We start from the raw sequence: 15270 nt of genomic DNA, 5'->3' as shown, positions 1-15270 counted from the left end.
AAAATCCTTAGGAGGAGATTCACCAGGTCAAAAGGCATGCTCTTTTAAAGCCTCTTGATTCAGATTATGAAACTGCCCTCCAGGAAAATGGTATCTATTTCAACCATCAATAGACAGTAACCATTTCTTCATATACTCAAATACCAGTTATTATCAAACTTTTACACCTTAATCTAGTTGACAAATAAAAAAAACAAGTTCATACTAATTTATACTTCTTCGATTGTTATTCTGGTGGAGTAACTTTTCATGTTAATTGCCATTTGCAGTAGCTCATGTGAATTGCTTGTCCATGTCTTTTCTCTCTATTTTTTTTCTTTGCTGTTTTATATCTAAGAATCTATATTTTGTGTCCACATAAAGACAATGAATCTGGGTCTTATGGAAGTTGATTAGTTAGAATTCATTTCTCCTTCATTCTTTTATGATATGCACCTTTCTAACAAATTACTTAGTTACTAATGGAGTTCACCTCTCTTGCATCAAGCTATATAAAGCTACATTTTCCAGCACTTTTTAAATATCCTCCCTAAGGTGTGCTGCGATTCATGGGGTCGCAAAGAGTTGGACACGACTGAGCAACTGAACTGAAGATAGCACCTTTCCCTACATGTCACACTTTCTCAAGTACTCCACAAAGTTAGCATTCCTTGACCTCATAAATTATCTTTCAAGGAAATTTTTTTTAAATAAGCAAAATGACATGTACAAAATATATACTTTAGCTCTTCAGATAATAATTTGAATAGCAAGACCTGTTTACCTTACCAACTTCATCTTAAGTTCCCACCCATGATCATTAATGTTAAGAATGTAGTCCAAGTTTTAAAGGAGAAGAAAGTTTCCTGAAGAGAAAAAATTTTATGATAAAAAGCAGATAAACAGGATCTAAAAATAAATAAAAAGTCAAGTAACTTCCCTGGTGGTCCAGTGGCTAAGACTCTGTGCTTCCAATGCAGGGGGCCTAGGATCGATCCCTAGTCAGGGAACTAGACCCTATATGTGGCAACTAAGAAACCCACATGTTGCAACCAAGATCAAAGATCCCATGTGTCACAACTAAGACCCCGTGAAGTCAAATAAGTAAAAATAAAGAAAAGAAAGAGAAAAAAAAAAGCTGAGGAATGTACTGAAAGTTTGGGGGAAGCGCAGTTTACACATGTGAAGGATATAATATTAATATCAAAATAATCAACGCCTTTAGTAAAAGGTTGGGTTCTTCGTTCAGGGATAATAACTCAGAAGTCTAATGTCTTCTGACTTCCTTTGGAGTAGCTGCCTTATAATTTCCTTGAGCCACTTCCAAGTATTCTACTGAAAACAGAGATAATCACTTACCCAAGATTCTTCTCCACAATCAAAATACTGCCCTTAATTTTGTAAGTGAATACAAGAGCAAGGGCAATACCCTTCCAAACCATGAGAGAGATAACAGATTAATTAAAACTCTTTCATGGCCACTGTACCTACCTTCTAGCTCCAAAGACCTAATAATGGACCGCTTACATTTTCAAGCGGAAAAACGCACTCCTCTTGGCTACACTTGTTTGTATGAAAAAAGTAAATTCTCTCAATCATGGTTCAATCTTCAGGGAACTTTCTACCTGGAAATTTGATACCTGAGTCATCTACTCCAAGGTCAGAGCACGGAGCTCTGCGAGATATCACCGTGTGTCTTGCCCAGCTTAGCATTAGTCTGATCAAACTAAGCACTTTCCCGCAAGCAGTCCAATTGTAAATAATCGCACTTGAGACCAGTAGGATGTCTGCCTTCTTTGTCATTTTGCAAAGCTTTAACCATTACACCATGATCAAACAACCTGCCATGGGAAAGCAGAATGTACATGGTGTTGCAGTAAAAACATCAGGAAGTGACCTCAGTGACTGTCCATTTAATTATTCTTAGCTCTCCACTGTCCCTCTCTGCAGTTTCCACAGCAAGTGCTGCATAATCAAACATTAAACACTTCCCCTTGTGTAGCCACAACTGAATTATGCAAGACATGATATATTACTTCAACAACAACAATAGAAATCCCTCAGCTGCTGACACAGCTATAGCAACTAATAGTTTCTGCCTAGCAGTGATGAAAAGTTTAAAGGGAATAAAAATGCCTAAAAGAATAAGTTATTTAATAAGTATTTTAGAGGTCTATAATACAAAGTAGATGTTTCTTTTTGTTTTCATTTATCCATTCCCAGGATTCCAGAAAGTCAATACATACTCTTTATTATCAAACTTTTTTGATAGAGTTATTGAGCAAAACCCTATAACTTCACCAGCATACATTTAATTTTATTTCAATATGTGCATTTTATGTTTACAAGTTTCCTTTTCCAATTATATCACACATGAAAAATTACCACTGCTGGCTTGTCTTGATAAAAAGTAAATAATAATTCTAATAAAGTTATTCTTCTTCTGCAAATATGCTACGGCTTGCAACCTAACCTAACCATCACATGCGTTCATTTCAATGTGCTGTAAAATATAAAATGCCAACCTGAGATACAATAAGCAGAGGAATGGGAGTCCCTGGCAGCTCAGCTGTAAAGAATCCGCCTGCCAGTGCAGGAGGTGGGGGTTCGATCCCTGGGTCAGGAAGATCCCCTGGAGAAGGGAATGGAACCCCACTCCCATGTTCTTGTCTGGAAAATCCCACAGACAGAGGAGCCTGGTGGGCTACAGGCCATGGGGTCACGCTGAGTTAGACATGAGTCGGTAACTAATCAACAAACAAAGCAGACGGCTAGTCTTTCTACTTACTTATTCAGCTTTTAACTTCAGACACACAGATATTTAAGTACCCTCTAAACACAAGGTAAAATGAAAGAAGGCACAGCCCAAAATAATTGGTAAAAACATGGGCTCTAGGCCTTGGGTCACATCTCACCCTCCCCCCACCCATCCATTAACAGCTGTGTGATCTTGAGTAAGTTACTTAACCTCTCTATGCCTCAGTTGCTCCATCTATAAAACAGACACAGTAACCATACCTACCTCAAAGGTTGTTGTGAAAATTAAATTAAATGGGTTATTATTTGTAAAGAAACAAACATGCGTGCAATTCCTTTTACAAAACAAATACTATATAATTATACATGTTAATAAAAGTTTAAAAATAGACCAATCTGGCCTGTCTTCAAGGCCCCATTCCTTCCCATCTTCCTCGGCATCACGTGCCAGTCATCACAGTTCTATTTTACACCATCAAGCAACCTCTTTCTCTTCCCATGTCTCTTCTCTTCATCATTTGCGTTTACATTCAGTTCAGTTCAGCTCAGTCGCTCAGTCGTGTCCGACTCTTTGTGACCCCATGAATCGCAGCACGCCAGGCCTCCCTGTCCATCATCAACTTCCGGAGTTCACTCAGACTCACGTCCATTGAGTCAGTGATGCCATCCAGCCATCTCATCCTCTGTCGTCCCCTTCTCCTCCTGCCCCGAATCCCTCCCAGCATAGAGTCTTTTCCAATGAGTCAACCCTTCACATGAGGTGGCCAAAGTACTGGAGTTTCAGCTTTAGCATCATTCCTTCCAAAGAAATCCCAGGGCTGATCTCCTTCAGAATGGACTGGTTGGATCTCCTTGCAGTCCAAGGGACTCTCCAGAGTCTTCTCCAACACCACAGTTCAAAAGCATCCATTCTTTGGCGCTCAGCCTTCTTCACAGTCCAACTCTCACATCCATACATGACCACAGGAAAAACCATTGCCTTGACTAGATGGACCTTAGTCGGCAAAGTAATGTCTCTGCTTTTGAATATGCTATCTAGGTTGGTCATAACTTTTCTTCCAAGGAGTAAGTGTCTTTTAATTTCATGGCTGCAGTCACCATCTGCAGTGATTTTGGAGCCCAAAACAATGAAGTCTGACACTGTTTCCACTGTTTCCCCATCTATTTCCGATGGAGTGATGGGATCAGATGCCATAATCTTCGTTTTCTGAATGTTGAGCTTTAAGCCAACTTTTTCACTCTCCTCTCGCTTATATTATCTCAGGCTTAAAAAAAAAAATCCTGCCATCTTAAGAAAGTGTTAATTAACTAGCGAATTAATAAATTAAACCCTTTCTTGGCTTTTCCTACTTCCCACTCCGGCTACCATCCCAATGCATTCTTTCTTTCAACATCTTTCAAGATGTTCTACCAAATGTCATGAAAAACCATTTAAGATAAGTGACACGAGCTCTCACTGTCGCGTTTTGCCCTAACCCCCATTTTGACCTGGCTTCTATCACTGTCATTCTACCAAAAGGGTGCTTCCCAAGATCAGTGACCAACTTCATTTGCTGAAACGCAGCATCATCCTCTTGGTCCTTTGGGAAGCACTGGGCCTAGTGAGGTACCTGCATCCCTTTCTCAAAATCCTCTCTTCCACTGGTTTCTATAATATCTGTCCCTCTTATTCCTATACCCTCTGCTCCCTCCTTCTCAGTCCCTGCTTCAGGTCTTTGTTCCTCTGCCCTGAAAAGCAGACTTCCCTACCCTTCTTCTTCTTCTCCCTTGATAAAACATTCTTCCTTTAGGCAATCTCATCTAACACTCAAATCCTTATCTCTAACCCAAAGTAAAGTGTTAGTTCTCAGTCATGTCTGACTTTCTGCGACCCCATGGATTACTGTAACCCGCCAAGCTCCTCTGTCTATGGGATTCTCCAGGCAAGAACACTGGAGTCGGTTGCCATGCCCTTCTCCAAGAGATCTTCCCGACCTAGGGATCAAACCTGGGTCTCCAGCATTGTGGGCAGATTCTTTACCATCTGACCAACAGGGAAGCCTTCTCTAACCCAAATCTACACCTAAACTTCTCCAGAATATCACAACATCAAAGTCCCCACTACACTCTGGTTTCCTTTCCTAACTTCCTGGAGCCTGCTTCTCCTGTTTCTCACCTTAACATCAGCACCAGCCAGACTGAAAATGCTGGAGTTCTGTTTCCCCGCTTCTTCTCACTTCACTCATGGTTTAACAGGCACCTGTACCTACACTAACTCTTAATCGTTACAAAAATCTTATGAGGATGAAGCAGATACCGTTTCCCCCATTCTAAAGAAGTGAAAACGGAGACTTAGATAAAATACCTGGTTCAAGATCTCAAAGCTGGTAAAAGTCAAAGAAGGAGTTTGAATTCATATGCTTTATCTACTAAACCCAAGCTGCATGATACACTACATTGGGGATATTTAAACTTACGGACACACATTCTAACCACTGCCTTTACTGAGAGCCAGGGCGCAGACAATAGGGATCATGACAGATCTATCAAGGACAGATGTTCCTGCCATCATGGATCCCAACCCATGGTAGAAGTATCCGACTATTAAACAAGCAAACTATAATCAAAGGCAGGAAGTCCTATGATACAGAAAGCAAAGACTGTAGCACCTAGCTAATAAGATAGGATACAGAGCTCCAGGGGAAGGCTTTCCAGAAGTAACATCTGAGCAGAGAACCAAAACACTAGTTGGTGTTAGCCAAGCAGAAGGAAAGGTGGTCAAAAGTGTCCCAGAGATAAAGACTACTACCAAAAAAAAACCAAATAAATAAATAACAAGTATTGGTATGAGTGCAGAGCAACTGAAACTCTTGTATACTGTTGGAGGGAATGTGAAATAGTGAAGGTTGTGATAGGAAACAGTCTGGCCACTTCTCAAAAATTAAAAAATTCAATAACTGTATTATCTAGCAATTGCATATCTGGGTATATACCCAGAAGAATTGAAACCTGGGTTTCAAAGGCATATTTATACACTCATCTTCATAGCAGTAATGTTCACAACAGCCAGAAGATGGAAGAAACCCAAGTGTCCATCAACAGATTCTGCTCCTTAGTTGCTTGGTTGTGTCCAACTCTTTGTGACCCCATGGACTGTACCCATCAGGCTCCTTTGTCAATGGAATTCTCCAGGCAAGAATACTGGAGCGGGTTGCCATGCCCTCCTGCAGGGGATCTTCCCAACCCAGGGATCAAACCCAGGTCTCCTGCACTGCAGGCAGATTCTCTGAGCCACCAGGAAAGCCCAAGAATACTGGAGTGGGTAGCCTATCCCTTCTCCAAGGGATCTTCCCAACCCAGGAATCGAACTGCGGTCTCCTACATTAGAGGTGAATTTACCAGCTTTGCCAGTTGAGCTACCAGGGAAGACCAACAACAGATGAATGGATAAACAAAATGTAGTATATTAATACAACAGGATATATTCATCCTTAAAAAAGGTAGGAAATTTTGATACTTACTATAACATGAATGAACAGCATATGTGAAGGTCAGAAAGAAAGAAAAAAAAGAACATGGAGAATCTGAAGAAATCAAAAAGTTCAGGAAGGCTGGAGGAAAAACAGAAACACACATTTGCAGTTGACATGACTTTGAAACTAGATATGATCTTAAGCATCTGAGGCCACATACTATCCTCCAAATAGAGCAATCATGTATGAGTTTTTGGCATCATGGAGTCAGACCAGAAAAAAAATTGTTAGCAATCGCCTAATCAGAAATGAGGGTCTTTCTGAGCTTCAAAGTTAGGAAACTTTCATAAAATTCCAAGAGTGCTGTAAAGTTTTTCTAGGCTGAGCATACAGAGATATCTTGGTCACATGAAGTCTAAACCACAAAGAGTCTTAGGGCTTCATCACAGTTCTCTGAAAAGATAAGTAGTACTTGTTGCTTTTGGAGAACAACCTAGCTCAGGAGGGGAGAAAAAAATGCTTCTGCCTGTGTTCTCTGAACACTTTGTCAATCTTGAGCTTATGTTACAGATCATTACAGCTCTGCCTGCAAGTAGAATTGTACACAGGGTTATGCCAACGGTTCCATTTTCAGGGTATTTCTCTCACCCATAAAATTTAATTCAGGCAAAAAACTGGCACACAAAGTCGTGGCTCAGAGAACACCTTTATTTATATGCTATGTAAATTAGCATATACATGTTCATTTATTTGTATGTATGTGAATAAGCACACACACACAAAACACAAGTAATAGTGAATGATTTTAGAAGTGCACAGCTCTAGCAGATTTTAAGATGCTTTCATCACAGTGACATATTATAGCTTTTAAAATGTACTGCAGTCTTAGAATAAAATATTTCCAAAATGAAACGTGGTATGTAATTACTTTATTCAAGCACCTGGTTCTTATTACTTTTATTGACTAGGAAAATACAATGTGTTTGCACACTGACTGAGCAAGTAGAGTGGATGTACAAGTAAGAGACACATGCCCAAGCTCTCCCTACACCTCAGGAGGGACCGACCCCAATGAGACCAAAGAGGCTTGCAGTACCAAGTATTCTTCAGGATAGCAGAGGAATGCAGACAGAGGTTGAGCACGTATAAGGTCAGTTTTACATCAAAAGCCACCTGATGGGAAGAGCCGACTCACTAGAAAAGACCCTGATGCTGGGAAAGATTGAAGGCAGGATTGAAGGCAGAGGACGAGATGGTTGGATGGCATCACCAACTCAATGGACATGAGTTTGAGGAAGCTCCAGGAGATGGTGAAGGACAGGGAAGCCTGGGGTGCAGCAGTCCATGGGGTTGCAAAGAGTTGGACATGACTGAGCAAATAAACAACAACAATAAGAGATGAAAAGGAGGTCAAAAGTAAAGAAAGTGCAAAGATGAAAGAGAAAGAATTTACAAACTTTAGTTAAAGTTTGAATGTAAAGAAGACCCATTAGACTATAATTCCCTCAACTAAGGAAACTCTATAGCTGACTCCCAGTTCAATGCACATACAGTATAAATGTTGGCAGAACATGACCTGATGGGAAGGAAACATGCCCCACTTTGCTTCTTCCTGATCTTCACACCAGTCCTGCTATTCTTAACAAAAGCACGGCATTTCCAAATACCCATGTTTCCCAGGTGATGTTAATGGTAAAGAACCTGCCTGCCAATGCAGGAGAGTAAGAGCTGCAGGTTTGATCCCTGGGCTGTCAAGATCCCCTGGAGGAGAGCATGGCAACCCACTCCAGTATCCTTGCCTGGAGAATCCCATGGACAGAGGAGTCTGGTGGGCTACAGTCCATGGGGTTGCAAAGAGTTGGACACGATTGAAGCAACTTCCATGCATGCTAAAGGAAGTGAGGAGACTCCGAGTGGGACAGGAAGCAAAGTGACCAGTTCTAGAATTACCCAATCACGTGGCATCAGCATAACACATCTCTGGACTTGCTCTGTCATAAACCAGCAACAAGGAATAGTTCAGTGTCCCTGACTGGTCTGAACCTTTACCACTCAAACAGAGAGTCTAGACTCAATTGTCTTTTCTCTGATATTATATTTTTTGGCTTGACTGAACTACAATTTCACTTGACTCACCTAGTCTGCTAGGGACACACTAAGTAGTCTAAGATGAAAGACGTTTATATGATTAGTTAACATACCAGACTTACAAATGAACTAAAAGACAAGGAGAAAGAAAAATTCAAAAGCTTGGGAAAAATGTTCACCTGCCATCATGAAATTAATCTCATCCATTCTTGTCAATATCATTCCCTTTTCTGTTCAAAATTAGGTCTCAAATTTAACCTGCTGAAATGAACAATCTGCTAATGAGTCAGCCTGAAATGGACAAGCAGGTTTATGTGAAATCTAGCATGAAAGACGGAGAAGGCAATGGCATCCCACTCCAGTACTCTTGCCTGGAAAATCCCGGAGGAGCCTGGTGGGCTGCAGTCCATGGGGTCACTGAGGGTCAGACATGACTGAGCGACTTCACTTTCACTTTTCACTTTCATGCATTGGAGAAGGAAATGGCAACCCACTCCAGTGTTCTTGCCTGGAGAATCCTAGGGACAGGGGAGCCTGGTGGGCTGCTGTCTATGGGGTCGCACAGGGTCAGACATGACTGAAGCTTTGTTTATAATTTTGTTTAATTTTGTTTATAAAATTCTACTTGCTCAGTTTTCCTTGGGCCACGTGTACATGCATAATGTTTAATGTCAGATGAACCTTTACTTTCCTTATCTGTAAAATGTGTGAAAGTAGATGACCTCCATCTGGATTTACATCCAGGGCGATTTTAAGACTACCAGAATCAAAATTAGCTAGCAAACACTGGTTGCACTTTTGAGTAAGAGGAACTCCTCGTCTTGCTCTGCCTCTTCCAACATTAGGGCCGTGTTCACTTTTCCCCTTTGATCCGTAGGTGACGGTGGGAATTTCAAGCTCTTTCACAAAGCCGTGCAGGTTGGAAAGCCAAGGTTGCTGCCCTGGAAACTGAAGGTGTGTGTGCTTTTCATGAGGATGATGTTTCTAAAGGACCAGTGCACAAGTTACACTCCACCTCTCTGCCGTCGTATGTTCCAACAACGTTAGGCCAGGAAGAACCGGCTTTGAGTTAATGGTTTCAGAGTACGAGCTATTAGCATTTCAGTTCGCTTTTATGTTTGCCCTCTCCGTTTCTGACTGTTACCTATTAAAACTTCACAGTAACAGAGACTACCCAAGTGGATCACTGAATTCGCAGCAGTCAAAAAGAATCCAGAAGAATAAATCAGACATTCCAAATGCATAACCAATGTCGGTGTTTATAAGAGGGCACATTATCTTATAAACTAGATTTGAGATAATCTCTTCAGAATCCTATTTCCTTCAAGAGCCAGAGCTGAATTTTCTGATTTTATTTTCATTATGCCTGATCTGCCAAAAGATACACAGTGTGAGCTGCCATTTCGCCCTGAATCCAGGCTGTCAAAAATGCCTGGACCCGCAGACCCATAGCCGTGCACCACCCTGAGCGACACACACGGTCCACCACCATCTCTCCTAGGACTCTCCAAAACTTCAAAAACAGTCGTTTTCTCACTTATGGCCAATAATTCCATAATCCGACAAATACTTTCTAAAGAATGTTCACGAAAAGAGAATGTGTGTATATGTGTGTGTCAACTTTCTCATGCAACTCTCCGAGACCACTGAACAATTTTCTCTATTGCAAAATACATTCCAAATCCACCCACTTCTCTCCATTTCCACTGCTATGCCCTTGGGGCAAGCCACCATCACCTCTCACTGATCGCATTCCAACAGCCTCCTCCCGGTCCTCCTCTGGTTCCCTGCCTATCAGAGTAACCTCTTTAAAAAAGCAGATCAGATCAGATCAGATCATTCCCTTGATCAAAATTTTCTACCTTCCTAATGAGCTCCAAGGCTTCCCCAGTGACTCAGCAATAAAGAATCCTGCCTGCAATGCAGGAGATGCAGGTTCAGTCCCTGGGTCAGGAAGATCCCCTGGAGGTGAAAATGGCAACCCACTCCAGTATTCTTTTCTGGAAAATCCCATGGACAGAGGAACTTGGCAAGCCAAAAGCCAAAGGGTCACAAGAGTTGGACATGACTGAGTGCCTACACACACACACACACACACACACACACACACACACACACACACACACACACACACAATGGGCTCCTAGCTCCCAGTGCACACAGAATAAAATCCAAACTCCTTACCTATTCAGCCCCTACCTATGTTTTCAACCTACTACAAGCCTCCCCTCATCACTGTTCACCTGTCATCCGGTCTTCCTTCTGTTCCTTAAACACTCTTCCTCTCCAACTTTGCAAACCTGTCTCCTCCTCATCAGTCTCTTTCCAAACAGGCCTGTTCCTGGCCAGCCTTTCGAGAATAGCCTCCTCACTCCAGGCACTATCACATAGTCTGTTTATTTGTGCTTAGGTTTTGTCTGTCTCTCCCACCGGACTGTAAGCTCCATGAAAGAAGAGATCAAGTCTATCTTCCCTTCTTCTTTCACATAGGGCACACTTTCTCCTGATGAGAGAACATCCTGATAAAGCCATCGTAAGTTGAAAACATGTCAAAAATGCATTTAATATACCTAACCTACCAAATATCATGGCTCAGCCCATCTTAAATGTGCTCAGAAAACACAGTAGCCTACAGTTGGGCAAAATCATCTAACATAAAGCGTGTTTCATAATAAAGTGCTGAATATCATGTAATTTATTGAATAAAAAAACCTAAATTGAACCATTGTTAAGTCGGGGACCATCTATAATTATTTTGTGTCTATTTTGTGCAAAGCTAGATTATTAGAATGTAGTAAAACAACAAGGCAAAAATCCCTTTCTTTATCCTTTGCCAGCCTGCCCTGTTCATCACTGTATCCCTGTACAAGGTGGTTATTCAACAAATATTTACTGAATGAATGAAACATTATACAGTAATGTGATCCTCAAGTTTTAGTGCTGTGCTTTAATACACCTTTTAAAAATATTTTCATTAAACCAATCAAGTTACTAATAAATGAAACCCATTGAGACTAGTCATATATGCTACTGCTACTGCTAAGTCACTTCAGTTGTGTCTGACTCTGTGTGACCCCATAGATGGCAGCCCACCAGGCTCCCCCGTCCCTGGGATTCTCCAGGCAAGAACACTGGAGTGGGTTGCCATTTCCTTCTCCAATGCATGAAAGTGAAAAGTAAAAATGAAGTCGCTCAGTCATGTCCGACTCTTCACGACCCCACGGACTGCAGCCTACCAGGCTCCTCCGTCCACGGGATTTTCCAGGCAAGAGTACTGGAGTGGGGTGCCATTGCATTCTCCGAGTCATATATACATCAGGAAAATACAGTCGATGATAATGTCAAAAATCTTAGCTCTAACATAGGTATTAATTTTAAGAGCTGAGTGCTGTCCAATGGCAACATGTACTGATCTTAGACAAAAAGACTTTGCTTACCAATCCTAACCTCTTTTACAGTTTCTCGTCAATCACAGCCTCTCTTCACTACTCTCCACTCCACAACCCCCACCCTGACAGAGACATGTGAACTGAGTTAACTGGCGGATTGAAACAGTTTTGATACGTGTGAACATATCTATAGTTTCTGAACTCTAATTCCAAATGGAGTCTGACTTTCTTTTTCTTTCATTTGCTTTTCGTCTTTAACATAAGGAATCTCGTTTATCTATTCCGTGGCTGGTAATGAAACCCACTTGGCAATTACCTGTTATATGTGTCGTCTCTAATTTAACACTTCCAGCAATTATAATAAGCAAAGCCCAGATGTGAAACCATTTGAGCCTCCTCTCCTTTTTGCTGGTAGGATGCCCTGAGTCCCACCCAGAGGAGCCTATCACTGCCAACACCTTGACAGCTCACCCATTTCCAGGTCTGCCGAGATAGGCCTGGCTATCTTTCTGCCAAGTCAAGGAAGAGGGATCCTGGAAAACCACACAACCAGCTCCCGTGTTCCACAAAAAAAGGATTCACTCTTGAAAGTCACCATGTGACCAAGGCATACTCAATTTATATGCCAGCATCTAATCAAAGAGATAACCTCCACCCATGAAAAGACACAAAATGAGTCAAATGGGGCTCTGACCAGTTCAGGGGTTATTTGTTTGATGTCTGCATTCAATTGTCTACATGATTTCAAGGAGTTTTTAGAGTTAAGTGTACAGACAGAAAATACGTGATTTACCTGTTCTAGAGCCCCCTGGAACAGAAACATGTACTGAAAAGAACATACAATATTTGAGGAACAGGGAGTTCAACCCAGTGCTTTGTGACAACCTAGAGGGGTGGGATGGGGTAAGGGGTGGGAGAGAGGGGATATATGTATACTTAGAGCTGATTCATTTTTTTGTACAGCAGAAACCAATACAACACTGTAAAAAAAATTATCCTCCAATTAAAAAAATTTTTAAAAGAGGGAGAAGAAAAGATCTTTGAGGAAGAGGAAATGTCATTAATACAGGATAACAGGTCCAGGTTCTAAGACAAAGACTCATGTTCAATGCCTACCTATAAAGCACAGGTACCTAGCTAGACTGTCTGCTCATTTCAACTGTCTAGGGAGGTACTGCTTTTCTGCACAGCCTTCCAGGTCCCAGCCCAGCTCTACTGATGCCAGATCTCCAGGGACAACATCTGGCTGCCCATGTGTGTGGGCTTCCCAGGTGGCACTGGTGGTAAAGAACCCACCTGCCAATGAAGGGGACGTAAGACACACAGGTTTGATCCCTGAGTCGGGAAAAATCCCCACAGGAGGGCATGGCAAACCACTCCAGTATTCTTGCCTGGAGAATCCCTGTGGGCAGAGGACCCTGGTGGAATATGGTCCAGAGTTGCAAATAGACACAACTGAAGCGCCTTAGCACACACACGCACACCCATGTGTGTGTTGTTTCTGAAATAAAGTGATCAACCATACTTAGAAACCACTCATCAACAGAACCTAAAATCTGAACTCAAATGCCATCAGAAGCCAGGCAGGTTAATGAGCAAAGCAGGTAAATAAAAGACACAGGAAATAATGGAGCATGCATTCAAACTGTATTAGGAAAAGGGAAGAAAAAAAAAACTGCCAGCCAAATTTGGTCTGCTGTTCTTGACTTTGTTATTTCTATATTTAGATTTTCTTGAAGCTAGGCATCATATCTCATTCATTTCTGTGCCTGATATAGTGTCTGATACACCGTAGGTTCAATCAATGTTTGCTAAATTACTGATGAAAATGAGGTGAAATCCCAAATCTTCTGATATGATTCAAAGGACTATCAGAGAAACTCATTTGTTCATTCAACTAAAATTTTGGACTTCCTTGGCAGTCCACATGTTCCCTGATTCCACTGCAGAGGACACAGGTTCAATCCCTGGTCAGTGAACTAAGATCCCACAAGCCATGCAAGATGGTCAAAAAAAAATTCTTATTACATATCTAATATGTACATAAGGCTCTAAAGATACTGAATTAAACAGACAAGATTCCTGTCCATGTGGGGTTGACATCTGGGGTAGCAGGAGGGGAATAAACATTCATAAATAAGCCAATTTCACACAATGCTGTTTATTCAGCTTTAACATGGCTGCATTTAGTCTCAAAGGTTGTTTAAACCACATAGAAGTCAATGGTAAGTACTGGTTTCAGTGAAGATGAAGAACACCCACTTGATGAGGGGTAAAGGAGGAATTTATGCATATTTTTTAACTTAATTTTTATTTTTGGCTGTGCTGGGCTTCATTGCTGTGCGTGGGCTTTCTCTAGCTCTGGACAGCAGGGGCCACTCTCTAGTTGGGGTGCAAGGGCTTCCCATCACGGGGGCTTCTCTTGTTGTACAGCACGGGCTCCAGGCACACGGGGTTCAGCAGTTGCTGCACATGGGCTCTCGAGCGTGAGCTCAGTCGTGTGGCATGGGCCCAGGTGCTCCACGGCATGAGGGATCTTCCCAGACCAGGGATCAAACCTGAGTCCCCCACATTGGCAGGTGGATTCCTATTCACTGTACCCCCAGGGAAGTCCTAGAGGGGGGATTTAAATTTAGATGGAGAGTTACATGCCCTGACCTCTGCCACCACGCCAGTTGAGTGACCTTGTACAAATCATTCAACTCATCGGGAGAAATTAGAGGAAACTGTCTCTAAGACTTCCTGGCCCTAGGATTTTATTAATATATTCCACTGGTAAAGAAGTACGAGCAAAATGTCACACACTGTGATGGTCAGGCCCAACCTAGTGTCCACATACTTTCAGGTTCCATCCCACAAGGGCTGGCTCGTGACATTTACGTGTTATTATAAACCAGAGATATTTTCCAAGCATTTCCTGAGCCCACCCCTACGGTTTACCTAAGGCAAAACCACAGCCTTGGATATTTATTGCCACGGTGCAATAACTACTGGCATGCCCGGACAAAGTTACGAAGCTGGCACTGTCACCGGCCCGAGGGCAAAGGAAACCAAATATCAAGTGCAAGGTGATTAAGGAATCCAGAAATTAGTTGAATTCCCTCATTCAACAAACATTAATAAGAAGCTGCAGGAAGCACTGGTCCAGTTCCTAAGGAAAACACACACACACTCACACACACAGGCTCTCCCCATAAGGACCCTGATCCCAGTGCGGAGATGCTTAACCAGGGTTTCAAAGGCTCCATGAACCCCATGAAATTAAATGCCAAATTTAGGGTGTATGGGCACACTTCCAAGGAGAGAATCCATAGCTTTTATTAAATTCTCAAAAGGGCTGATGATCCAAACTGGAGACGTGACACCAGATGCTTGAGGCAGGGGCTCTCTTTGACTTGTCGTGCGAATCCCCATTATATAAACAAACAGCGGTTTAGAGAAGTCAGCGTGCCAAGAGGCAGTCTAGAAGTGGCCAAGCAGAAACTTGAACCTTGATCTGCCCATCTCCAAAGTCTATATTTTTCCCTGTGTGTCACACACTCTCACACTATTTGGACAGCTTACCAAAAATTAAACAACAACAAAAAAAGGCTGCTTAAAAGAAT

The 15270-nt window shown here is 42.0% G+C and overlaps 1 protein-coding gene and 1 non-coding gene across 2 annotated transcripts in view; one reads left to right on the top strand and one right to left on the bottom strand.

Annotated features, from left to right (window-relative positions):
• Positions 1 to 15270, bottom strand: part of FTO (fat mass and obesity associated) — a 426360-nt gene that overhangs the window by 329981 nt on the left and 81109 nt on the right.
• Positions 917 to 989, top strand: TRNAG-UCC. The gene has a single exon. It is a non-coding gene; the product is annotated as a tRNA-Gly (tRNA).

Source organism: Capra hircus, chromosome 18, assembly GCF_001704415.2.
Source record: "Capra hircus breed San Clemente chromosome 18, ASM170441v1, whole genome shotgun sequence".
Classification (NCBI taxonomy): domain Eukaryota; kingdom Metazoa; phylum Chordata; class Mammalia; order Artiodactyla; family Bovidae; genus Capra; species Capra hircus.
This window is presented reverse-complemented; position numbering and strand designations above follow the sequence as displayed.